The 12,545-nt window shown below is 43.6% G+C and overlaps 1 protein-coding gene across 7 annotated transcripts in view; it reads left to right on the top strand.

Moving 5' to 3' along the window:
• The window catches only part of bmpr1bb (bone morphogenetic protein receptor, type IBb), a 50,696-nt gene that overhangs the window by 4,047 nt on the left and 34,104 nt on the right, over positions 1-12,545 (top strand). For 2 of the 7 annotated variants that reach the window (XM_079448402.1, XM_079448405.1), the window contains exon 3: positions 923-1,010. The exons of the other annotated variants lie outside the window; for them this stretch is intronic. The gene's annotated coding sequence lies outside the window, so the exon portion shown is untranslated. The remainder of the gene's footprint in view (positions 1-922; positions 1,011-12,545) is intronic. 7 annotated transcript variants of the gene reach the window in all.

Below are 12,545 nucleotides of genomic sequence, written 5' to 3' on the forward strand. Positions count from 1 at the left end.
ACGACGTATTGAACGTAAGCTGATTCACAGTCCGCTGACAGAAAAGCGCCCATGTTGTTCCGCCTTGGGTGAAGCTCAGAGCTCTCACCAACTAGGGTTAAAACCTCCCGTAGATGTAAGAGAAGATTTTCCATCTGTTTAGTGCGAACGTATGGGGAAAAAGGAGGTGGTGAATTAGTTCATGCTGCAGGCCGCCCGGAACGTCTTTGAATCCCAGCGAGACCGTGAGAGTGGCCCCCATTAGAGGAAGAACGTGGAGTGTGCGGAGTGGAGCTGAAATCTAATTTCTCCAGCGCTGGGAGTCGTAATGAGATTGCCGTGAGATCAGCAGATGAGTCAGGCTTCTTGCGCCTTATTCAGACTGACAAACTCTGAATGCAGAGCGGATAAATCGAATTTTTGGGGGGGTTTAATGTGTTCATTGTGTTTTCAAGAAAGAAACCAGGTCTGAACGGACGAAAACAGATTGATTTGGGGCTGTGTTCACATCTGGTTTTTGTGAGGTCATACAAGTTTGTTCCTTATATCAATCCTAACACTTAAGTTTTTCAATGCAAGCAATATTTGTGACCCCATGTTTACTACGGTAGAAACAATGTTTGAGATGTGCGAAGACTAAAATCAATGGTGTTGAGACGCGATTTGCTGATGGTTCACACGGCGTTCAACCGCTGTGAATAAAAGCGAACTGTGTCCAGAGAGAGGGACCTATTGATCTAGAGATCGATCCATTTACAGCAGAGGTCTTGCTCCGTCAGGGCTGTATACAAACCTTCTCCCTCTGAGATCCATACAGATTGATCAGAGCACAGCCGACATCAGAGATAATGAAATAGGACGGGCAACCGTGCCATCATCGCTTCTTGAAATGATCTTTCTAATTAATTGGACAGGAGCTTTTGATTATGACATTTCTTTTCAGTGCATTGTGGGGGATTTCTACTGTTCCTGAAACACCAGCGCTCTTCTGAGGAGGCTGAGGGTAACGTTAACCCACTTCCATCTCAAAGGTAAACATTTTTTAATGACAATCTTTTTATCAACTCTCATTGGAAAACTTTGATAAATATTGGCAAGATTTAAGATTAGCACTGATGTCAGGAAAGTGGTCTCAGGGCTGGAGCAGGCTATTATATTTTGCTGATGTGTATGTTGAATATGCTTTACATATGATGTTATGTCTGTAGTATTTAGCTTATGTTTGATTCATTTGCTGTTGGATTTAACTGCGGCGTTATAAAGTGTTGAGCATTTCCTTATAATTTAATTTGGACCAGACCGCATCTGAAGAGGAGATTTTTCTTTTAGTTTTGAGGAAGCAGGTTCTTTTTCCGAGTTGTGCAGAGCTGCATGCACACTGTTTTACAGTGTCTGTTGGAGTAATGCAGAACCTGCTAGAATGCCAAGAATCCCTGTGTTAAAGTTCACACTATATCTCCATCTGCAGCTGAATGATGGGAAAATGAAACACAGCTGTGTGTGAGTGTGTGTTGAGTCAAGGTTTTTTTTGTGTTGAGTTGAGTTTTGTGTGTGAATGTTGTTCATGTGTGCGTTGAGAGTGCGTGTAGGTTGCGTTGAGAGGTTGCGTTGAGAGTGCGTGTAGGTTGCGTTGAGAGGTTGCGTTGAGAGTGCGTGTAGGTTGCGTTGAGAGGTTGCGTTGAGAGTGTGTGTAGGTTGCGTTGAGAGTGCGTGTAGGTTGCGTTGAGAGTGCGTGTAGGTTGCGTTGACAGTGCGTGTGGGTTGCGTTGAGAGTGCGTGTAGGTTGCGTTGAGAGTGCGTGTAGGGTTGCGTTGACAGTGCGTGTAGGTTGCGTTGACAGTGCGTGTGGGTTGCGTTGATAGTGCGTGTAGGTTGCGTTGACAGTGCGTGTAGGTTGCGTTGAGAGTGCGTGTAGGTTGCGTTGAGAGTGCGTGTAGGTTGCGTTGAGAGGTTGCGTTGAGAGTGCGTGTAGGTTGCGTTGAGAGTGCGTGTAGGTTGCGTTGAGAGTGCGTGTAGGTTGCGTTGAGAGTGCGTGTAGGGTGCGTTGAGAGTGCGTGTAGGTTGCGTTGAGAGTGCGTGTAGGTTGCGTTGAGAGCGCGTGTAGGTTGCGTTGACAGTGCGTGTAGGTTGCGTTGAGAGTGCGTGTGGGTTGCGTTGAGAGTGCGTGTAGGTTTGCGTTGAGAGTGCGTGTAGGTTGCGTTGAGAGTGCGTGTAGGTTGCGTTGAGAGTGCGTGTAGGTTGCGTTGAGAGTGCGTGTAGGTTGCGTTGAGAGTGCGTGTAGGTTGCGTTGAGAGTGCGTGTAGGTTGCGTTGAGAGTGCGTGTAGGTTGCGTTGAGAGTGCGTGTAGGTTGCGTTGAGAGTGCGTGTAGGTTGCGTTGAGAGTGCGTGTAGGTTGCGTTGAGAGTGCGTGTAGGTTGCGTCGACAGTGCGTGTAGGTTGCGTTGAGAGTGCTTGTAGGTTGCGTTGAGAGTCCGTGTAGGTTGCGTTGAGAGTGCGTGTAGGTTGCGTTGAGAGTGCGTGTAGGTTGCGTTGACAGTGCGTGTGGGTTGCGTTGAGAGTGCGTGTGGGTTGCGTTGAGAGTGCGTGTAGGTTGCGTTGAGAGTGCGTGTAGGTTGCGTTGAGAGTGCGTGTAGGTTGCGTTGAGAGTCCGTGTAGGTTGCGTTGAGAGTGCGTGTAGGTTGCGTTGAGAGTGCGTGTAGGTTGCGTTGAGAGTGCGTTTAGGTTGCGTTGAGAGTGCGTGTAGGTTGCGTTGAGAGTGCGTGTAGGTTTGCTGTGACAGTGCGTGTAGGTTGCGTTGACAGTGCCTGTAGGTTGCGTTGAGAGTGCGTGTAGGTTGCGTTGAGAGTGCGTGTAGGTTGCGTTGAGAGTGCGTGTAGGTTGCGTTGATAGTGCTTGTAGGTTGCGTTGAGAGTCCGTGTAGGTTGCGTTGAGAGTGCGTGTAGGTTGCGTTGAGAGTGCGTGTAGGTTGCGTTGAGAGTGCGTGTAGGTTGCGTTGACAGTGCGTGTGGGTTGCGTTGAGAGTGCGTGTGGGTTGCGTTGAGAGTGCGTGTAGGTTGCGTTGAGAGTGCGTGTAGGTTGCGTTGAGAGTGCGTGTAGGTTGCGTTGAGAGTCCGTGTAGGTTGCGTTGAGAGTGCGTGTAGGTTGCGTTGAGAGTGCGTGTAGGTTGCGTTGAGATTGCGTGTAGGTTGCGTTGAGAGTGCGTGTAGGTTGTGTTGACAGTGCGTGTAGGTTGCGTTGACAGTGCGTGTAGGTTGCGTTGAGAGTGCGTGTAGGTTGCGTTGAGAGTGCGTGTAGGTTGCATTGACAGTGCGTGTAGGTTGCATTGACAGTGCGTGTAGGTTTTGTGTAGGTTGCGTTGAGAGTGAGTGTTTAGGTTGCGTTGACAGTGTGTGTGTAGGTTCCATTGATTGTGTGTGAAGATTGCGTTGAAGGTAGGTTGCGTTGAGTGTGCGTGTATCTTGAACATGTGTGTGTGTATATGTTAAAAGTATGTATGTTGGTATTGAGTTAACGGAGTGTGGGTATGTTAGTTGAGTTGCATTGAGTTGTGGTTGTGAGGCTGTTCATGTTGTGTACAGTATGTGTAGATGTCATTCAGGCATCTTGTTCAGTCTGTTGTCCTTAGGTCTGAAGTCTGTCAATGCACTCTGATGTGAACAGGTAGCTCTCCAGATGTTTGCATTTCTCTGCTTCATTCTTGTTGTGTAGCTGCAGGTGTGTAAAAGAAAGTTTCCTGTGAAGGTTAATGCGAGGGGATGTCTAGAGCTTGATCTGTTTACAGAAGCTGTCAGAGAAACCGTCTGCCAAATCTCCACTTTCAGAACCCACTCCTCTGGCAGCAGCTTCCTTTTGCTTTCAGAAACTCTTCTTAGAACGGACCTGATGTACATTTCTTAAGTCTTTTTTTCCGCCATTTGTGGATCAGTTCCTCCAGATATTGTGTGCCCGGAAGATTGCTTGGTTAAATATCTTTTTGAACATGGGGCTTTTTCATTAGTCCAGAAGGTCCACTCCTCCGGAAGTGTTGGTAACACGAGCCTGCTCACTTCCTCTAAGTGGTTTTGACAGCGAGTGCCTGAGCGAAAAGAGAACCAGATGAGATATGACGCCTTCACAAACACTTCATCCATCCTCACGCCCTTTCATGAGACATTCAAATGCATTGCACATGTGTTGTGGGTTCAGATGAACATTCACACTGTATCTGTACCTGGATTATCAAATGATATCTGAGCGTTGCGTGTGATCAGACTCTTGCGTGATGCTTGTAACCTTTGGATATTTGCATACTGGAGATTAAACCGCTGTGACACGGATCCTCCCGTCCAAACATTGATGTGGCTGGATTAGTGGACGGTTATTTGCATATCCTGCAACATGGACGATTCGAGAAAACGTGCCCATGACTGCATTAACTTCTGTACGACCTTGGTTGACCATTGTTTTATTATCGTAAGCATATAGTAATCATGTTTTTTGTTGGATACATTCTGGGTTAAATGTAGAACCGCACAGCTGTAGTTGAATCACGCAGGTGTAGCTATCAGGTGGTTCTTCTGGTTTGGTTCAAACGGGTCACATGTTTGCCTCGGTCCACAATGAGACTCATTGAGGTGCACTTGAGTTTTTTTGGACTCCGGGATGGAAACTGTGCAGCTGGGTCCGTTCCCCTCAATCAGACGATATATTAATAGCCAAGTGACACATGGCGTATGCTGGCGTCCACACAGGTTAAAGAGAGCAGGAATGCCTGGCAGCTTTCGCACATATTGTTGGGATTAGGAAGTCGGCCAACGCAAATTAGATCCAAGATGGTGGCTACGACATCCAAAGTTGAGCTTCTCTAGGTATTGTTCAATGGCTCTCCTCGATCAGAAGATGTTGGTATCTGCGTCGGAGATGTCCGCTGTCTTATTCTGATGGTAATGTGTGCGTCTTGGCTCGCGTTCACTTTAGAACAGCTGAACAAATATATGAATGAATCCATTTCAGTATCAGAACTCGTTTAAAGGCGATGGCCAAACAAAACACGGTGTCCCCTTGTCAGATATATTTGGCGAAGATGTACTTTATTTTCCGCTTAAAAGAATAGTTCATCCAGAAATGAAAAATTCAGTCGTTTATTCACCCTCATGTCATTCCAAACCTGAATAACTTTCTTTTGTTCTGAAAGAACAAACACGCAACATGAGACCACATGACTCACAACGCAACTATAGCTTAAAATTGGTCTTGAAATGTTGAGTTTGTTTATGATGTGTGTGGCTTATAGGGATTTTTTTGCAGTTACTAATTATTAGATTTTCAGTCAGTTTCTTACACAATATTAATTTCCAAGATGGTAACTAAAATGTGGACTGTTCCAAAATTGTGGACACGTTGATGTTTTTGTGATGGTTTAATGTGGCATCTGTGTATGGGTATCTACAGTCCCGCCACTCTCATCATCACTGCTGCTACAAATACATCTGTCAGGGAAGATGATGACAGAATCGTAATTTTCAGTGAACCGTCTCTTTAAGTGCTTTGTATTGTATTTCTTACCCTTTGTGCGTCTCTTTGAAGCCCAACTGATATCTATAACAATAACAGAGCTATAATTGCTAATCATTTTCCTGGAAGACCATGTTGACAGTGTAGAGAGGTAAAGGTCTCGGTCATCTCTTCATTGGAGATTCAAAGCGCCTCCAACTCTCGCACAATATCACATTATGTCGAGATATTTATTTTAAAAGGGTAACTGAGCAAGAATTAAGCATCAACAATCTCAACAGGGTTTATTGTGTGACTGCTGCAGGTGAAGCACAGATGTGTGTCGAGCATTTGTTTAATTATGTTGCGTTCGTATCTTGTAATCTTAATTTTTAGGATTGTGTGATGAAATAACCTCACTTGCTGGGTGGCCTGTGAGCAATTCAATCTGCGCCTGACTTATTTTACCCACCAATGAAAACATTCTTAAAGACTTTAAAATAACAGACCACTGAAGCGAGAAGTTGTTTTTAATAATAGCACTTTTTAATATCTTTTCCACTCCAAGTTTTGACAGTTTTGCTGTGTGTTTGTTTCCAATGTAAGGTGTAGATTTACTTTAGGTGAATGTGGTGAAGAATGTGTGTGTGGTGTTTGGATTTGGACAGAACTTGCTGTCGAGAGTGGGTTTCCTCTAATGTACCGGGTACCCTCTTTAAAATAAAGGTGCTTTTAGTCAACAGTTCTTAAAAGAATCGCTTCTTTCAGACATTTCTGGTACATACAGCCCAACAGAAACCTTTATTTTACAAAGTCCAAGCAAAACCATCACCTACAACCTGTGTCATCCTTTAAAACCTTCACGCATGAAACAAATCGGCGGCCGTACGTTTTCCAGATCCGGATGAAAATCTCCTGTAGAAGACGGATAGAAAACAAGGCTTTGGAATAATGTGGGAGAAATTCCCCCTCGCTCGTGTTTGTTTGAAATAGGATCAGGATCTGTGCCGTTTGTTTGAACAGTTGTTTTCAGGACGTCCACCTGCAGAAGTCAGCGAAGGCTGTGCTACGGTAGTTCACATGTGTTTCATAAAGATCCACTTTCAATTAATGAGACTTTAGACTGCAGGAAATTGTAGGATAAACCAGCTGCGGGTCTCCTGTGATTTTTGTTCCAGGACTTACAATGTTGTTTGTGGCTTTATTGGTTAACTGAAGTGGATTGTGAAGTCCTCTCTTTCAGCTTGGTTATACGTCCCCCTATAAAAAAGTGGTGCGGTCTTTTTCACAGGCCGGTACAACGTGAGATTTACCAACTTCATAATAGTCAATGTCGGTTTGATTCTGGCTGTTTACTTCAATAAGTACTTGATAAGAAGAACATACTTTAGTGCTGACAGTGCTTCAATTGACTCTATTTGCAAAGTTTAATATTAAAGACACATTGAAGTGCGTCGAAATGAGAAAAACTTTGTTTGAAGTTAGGTTGTAGCATGGAGTGGCTCCTCCCCCTTTTAAAATACCCAATAGCATTTAGCCCTTACAAAATAATTTGGGTTATTGTTGTAGTAAAACTAATTCACTTTTACTACAGATACCATGGTTAAACTGGTTACGGTAACCAAACCGTGGTAGTTTAACTATAGTAAACTAATAATTTAATAATAATTACAATATCATTTATTCATCTTAACACAATGCCATACAATATCATTTATTCATCTTAACACAATGCCATACAATAATCATTTATTCATCTTAACACAATGCCATACAATAATCATTTTCGGTATGGAATTTCACTTCTTTAAATTTAGTAAGCGAGTAGTACAGCTGTTTGAGCATAAACAACTTCTGCCAAGTCGCAACGCTCAAAGTTCACGGAAAAGGACGATATTTTCTTTTCGGAAATCACTTTTTAAAGACTACAATAAACGGCTCCGTTTTTCCTGGGTTAGTGACATCATGAATCCCAAAATTTGCATTGACCCTGCCCTCTGAAACGCGGATAGGGTAATGGGCGGTGGACCTATCACAAAAGGTTTGTTCAGCTTGACCTTCATAAAACCAGGAGAACCTTTCGTTAGATTATAAAAACAGTTAGAACGAAATATTTTTTACTGTGGCCTACAGCTTGGAATGATGAGAAGGGGAAAATGATGTCGATAATAATTCTTATCTTGTAAATGTTATGAATGTTTTGGAGCACTCATAGGTTTCCTTAAGGCTAATATATACATTCATGAATTCAATTTTGACCTCGTACTTGAGCATTAAAACGATTGAATTGAGTTCAGGTTTATCTGTGTAGCCCTTTTCGCAAAATATATTGTTTCAAACAGAAAATAACTGTTTACTAAACCAGAATTTTAGAAATGTACAGTTTTAAGATCCAGTTGGCCAATATCATGCATTTTAAACATGGAAATTCAATATTCTGTTTAATAGTATACCTTTAACCTTGGTTTTGGTTTCAGTATGAAGGTTTGGAGATGTAACAACCCTGTTGCTGTGTCGATAGTGTGATGTTTACAGATCATATCGGCCTTTACATCCATCATCAGTCCTGCAGACCTTCAGCCTCAAATGTAAAATGAGTGAAACTCCAAGAGCTTTCAAACCAGTGCAGGGATTTCATTACACATACCTGGACAACATACTGCATGGAAAATCCCTCAGCGCTGTCTGACCACGCCCGACGTCCGAGCGCAGCTGGAGAGCGTCCACTGCAGAGAAATAACTAATAATATTAATGATGACGGCCGGTAAAGTGGGTCTCTCTGACCCCCCTCTGCTTTCACACCCGGCAGTGGCAGAATTCTACAGCACTTCATGAATACAGTCATCAATCACTCGCGGCGGTCCGTCATGTACAGACGCCCGCTGTTGAGGTACCAGTGTTATGCTAGGAAGAGGTTTGGAGGCGATCCAGTGGGTTATGAGATCACATGGATGGCGAAACTGCTTGTCCAGAAAACTGCTGTCGATGATACTCCAGACCATAAGACTTTGACCTGTGGGGTAATCAGAGAGGGTTTGGAGAGTCTTTTATTTTGGATGAAGATCTTGGGTGTCATGAGCAAAAGCCCATAAAGTTGGCCAGGGGATGACCGGGCGGTTCATGAAGGGTTACGCAGGTTTGACACCTCAGTTTCGACGAAGGAACCTTGTTAGATCTCATTTCTCAGAAACTTAAATTGTCTCGAGGCTCTAGCGCGCCTCATGAAGTAGCTCATACTCCACCTTCCAACAGGAGGCCTGGGTTAAAATCCTGGTTGGACCTGATTAACATTGTGTCATGGTAAATAAATGAAAAACAGGGGGAGAGTTACAGGAAAAACAATGGGGAGTGGCGCGAGAGTCTGGTGGCCCGGCTGGAGGTGCCAGAGCAGAACGCTTATAAAGGGAGTTTGTGTTTCCTCCTCTACGTGTCTTAAATCTCACCACTGCTGCCCGCTTTACGTCTGCAGTGCTACGCATTAACGGTGGAAAATGAATTTTCAACATTATTGAACTTAGAATGACAAGTTCAGGATGGTAAATTGTACCAGCTGTGTTTTTTCAAAGTATCCATGACTCTGACATTAGCACTAGAGGAGTCTGGAGTTCCCTAATTTTTCCCTTCTCGGTTTTAATTTTGATGATGTGTTGTTTTTTACATTGATTTACATGAAACAGTAGGTAACTGTATTTAGCTTTATTTGACCAGCATGTGTTGGGAATGTGTGCGGTACAGGGTTTGGTGAAAGTCTGGTTCTTTTGAGATCAGGTTTGCGTGGTTCTAGGCATGCTGAGATGGAAAGCTGCGTTTAGTGATGACGTGCAAATGGAACCGATGAGGAACTGACGTTAAGGCCCGGGAATAGTTGACTTCCGTCCTGCATAGCTTTCAAAGCATATTCTGCGTTGTTGTGTGCGTCCGTGTGCGGACATCTACGTCATGCCGGATGGACTATACTTTCACCTTCAGTAGTGAGTATTTTCCCTGCGAATTGCTTCAGCGTGTCCTCTTACCTACTGGAATCTAATTCGATAAGCAAATATTAAAGTTTGATCCCATCTGTTGTATCACCAATTCAAGAATGTGTTGAAAAATATAATAAAACTAATTCAAGTAGACCTTTGGCAGGATAACAATATGAACATCAAGATGTAATCTCTATCATATCTGTGTTCGTGATATTCAGTGGATTTGTTTTGAGCTATTGAACGGGACAGCGGGTTGGAACTGTTGTGGTTGCCGTCCGTGTGGGCGGTTTGTGGATTCACAGATTGTCTTTGTGTTTAGAGTTAGTGTGTTTTTATAGAAGCAGTCTGATGGTAATCTAAACCAGCTGTTTCTTCGTAAACACAATTAACCCTGGTAATTGGTGAATGTTGATTTTGGGTTTCCAGCACAGTTTTCTGGCTCTGCCTTTGTAATGTCACGCCTGTGTGTTTCTCTTCCGTTGCTGCTGAGAACTCGCAGACGCTGATATTGATTATTGATTAAATATATAAAAAACTAAAATAGCACCGCAAAACAATGTATGTTTATATATGATGTAAGGCCAATACACACTATGGACAATAACTGTTTAAAATTTGAGAGAATTGAGTCCACATCACAACTTTGATGATATCTAGAGGTACCATGACTGGGATCCCTTAATTTAAAGGGCCCGGATATAAAAAATGTGAGACTGGGCTCTTACTAAATCCTTGGTGTTTGAGTCAGATCTGTGGGCGTGGCTCATTGGTTTTGACTAAACCCTTGGTGTTTCGAGTCTTCCGATACCCACACCCTAAACCTAACCACCAAATACACTACCTTTGGTACTTGAAATGTCTCGAAACACCAAGGATTTAGTGAGAGCTGTGAAACTGCAGCAAGCAAGTGTAGAATAAATTGCATTGCTATGAGCACCAATACAGTTGTTTAAAATAGTTTAAAAGGTGACATTTATAGTTATCGTTCTTTGAACAAGCCTTTCCTTAATAAATAAGAAATAGGTCTAGGTAAAGTGATATTTCACCCCAAAATGAAAATTCTGTCACTATCAAAACTGCATGGGCACTGTTATAGCGATCTAAGCGCATAGTCTAAAGCGCATGGCGCAGTGCGCGAGTGGGCGTTTCCTAATCCACTTTTGCTAGTTTGAGGACAGCGAAAACTGTCAGCATGCCAGGACAGCGCCTGAAAACACCTCATTTTCAGACCAGCACGCCCATGGGCGCACAAATGGGTGCAAGTGCATTTGCTATTTAAACAACGTGGCTCAGGACGTGAAAACAATAAATGCATCACGTGGCTCAGGATGCCATGATATCGCCATGGTTCGCTTACCAACATTCTTCGAAATACAACTTTTTGTGTGCAGAAAGAAAAAATAAATGGCGACAGAATTGATATTTTTGGATAAACTGTGTAACTGTAACGTTAATATTATTAAAGCATCTTTATTTCTCTCTAGAACATCAGTGTTGACGTCCGGCTGGTATGATGTCATAGGTGAGCAGGAACCGAGCGTTTCATTAGTGCTGTCGTTCAGGGCTCTGACCTGGCACTCACCCGGTGAGCAAGTCACGCCCCGCTAATTATTTTTTACCGCAGAAGCAATCCGCCACGCTGTGAGACTTAACTGAAATCCAGCCGTGTGTCTATCCGGCGAGAGCGGGGCGGAGGGCCTCTCGGGTAAACAAAGACACACATCAGGATGAGTCTAGAGGTCTCACGCTGGTTTCGGTTCGGCCAGGTGGCCAGACGCTGTTGTTGTGCTGAAATGTGTCGGGGCTTTCAGGGTCCAGAGCCTTTTTCTGTTTTATAGCCGTGTATGTCTCACTCATGAGCAGCTTCCTTGTTCTTTGATGCTGATGGATTCACTTTGGCATAAGAAAAATATTTTTGCCCCACTCTGATCTCGAGGTGTGACGACTGCTGAAAAATAACACCTGCGGTTTGAAAGCCGTCATTTTTCAATTAAGAAAATTGCCCGGTTGCTTTTTGATCATAAACTTCTCAATGGTGTCTTATTATCATAATGAGGCTCCGTGAAGGGAAGTCTTATTTTTAATTGAATGATTATATTCTTCATTACAGCAGTTCTAAAGTGGATTACAGATCTTTTCTGAAAGGGTTAAAGACAACAAGATAACAATGCCTGACAACAAATAAAAAAATGCAACTAACCATAACATCGTGCATGGTCAGGTAGCAAATAAATATCTTTTTTACATTTAATGCGTGTTTGTGTGCATTATGCACGCATGTTTGTATTTATGCACATGCAAGTTTGTGTGCATGTTTGTATGTGTATGCGCATGTCTTGATGTATTTGTGCATGTGTGTGTGTGCATGTATGCATACCTAATGTATACTTAACAGCACTAATATGTGCGTTTACGATCGTTCAAGCCCTTCAGAATGACACACGAGCCTCTTTGCCGTTAGCGCTTGCATTAGCAGGATGCAACCAAAGCCTGACAAATAAACCCTTTGCTCTCTAAAGTCAAATAAACACGCTGAGGGAAGCATTCTCCATCCCCAGGTTTGTTTGGATAGCGCGAGTTGGCGGCAGACTGCAGAAGTGTTGATGTTGCTTGAGAAGGTCAGGTCAGAGCGCATAAAACTCTGGAAACCTCAAGTACTGTATTTAAAATAACCTCAGATGGCCGCGAGCGCAGTGGGATTGTCTGACAGTCGTATGTTTGCTGTCGTTCCCCCTCGACACGATATGACGCATTGATCGCGGTACCTGTCAATCTCAACACCTCTGCTCTTGTTAGTTCTGCGGTGTTTGAATGAAGGGGATTTAGCAGTAATCCTGTACGATTGCAATATAATCACTGCGTCCGCAGTTAAGCCCCGATCTCTGCGCGCCCGCCCCGGGTAATGTTTCCACACCGACGGGGAGGAGACACGCACCTGAGAAGCCGAGCACCTGAGATCGCAGAAAAGCCTGTTATATGAGGGTACAAAAATAATTACAACGACGTACATGATCATCCACGGTCGCACGCTAGTTTCCTCTTTGGTGATGCGTGTGGTATCAGGTGGCAGATTGCGTGGACGTCAGTGAATCACTTAATGTAATTGCTTCTGACAACAGTAAGCG

The sequence above is a fragment of the Barbatula barbatula genome, assembly GCF_947034865.1.
Source record: "Barbatula barbatula genome assembly, chromosome: 24".
In the NCBI taxonomy this organism is placed as follows: Eukaryota; Metazoa; Chordata; class Actinopteri; order Cypriniformes; family Nemacheilidae; genus Barbatula; species Barbatula barbatula.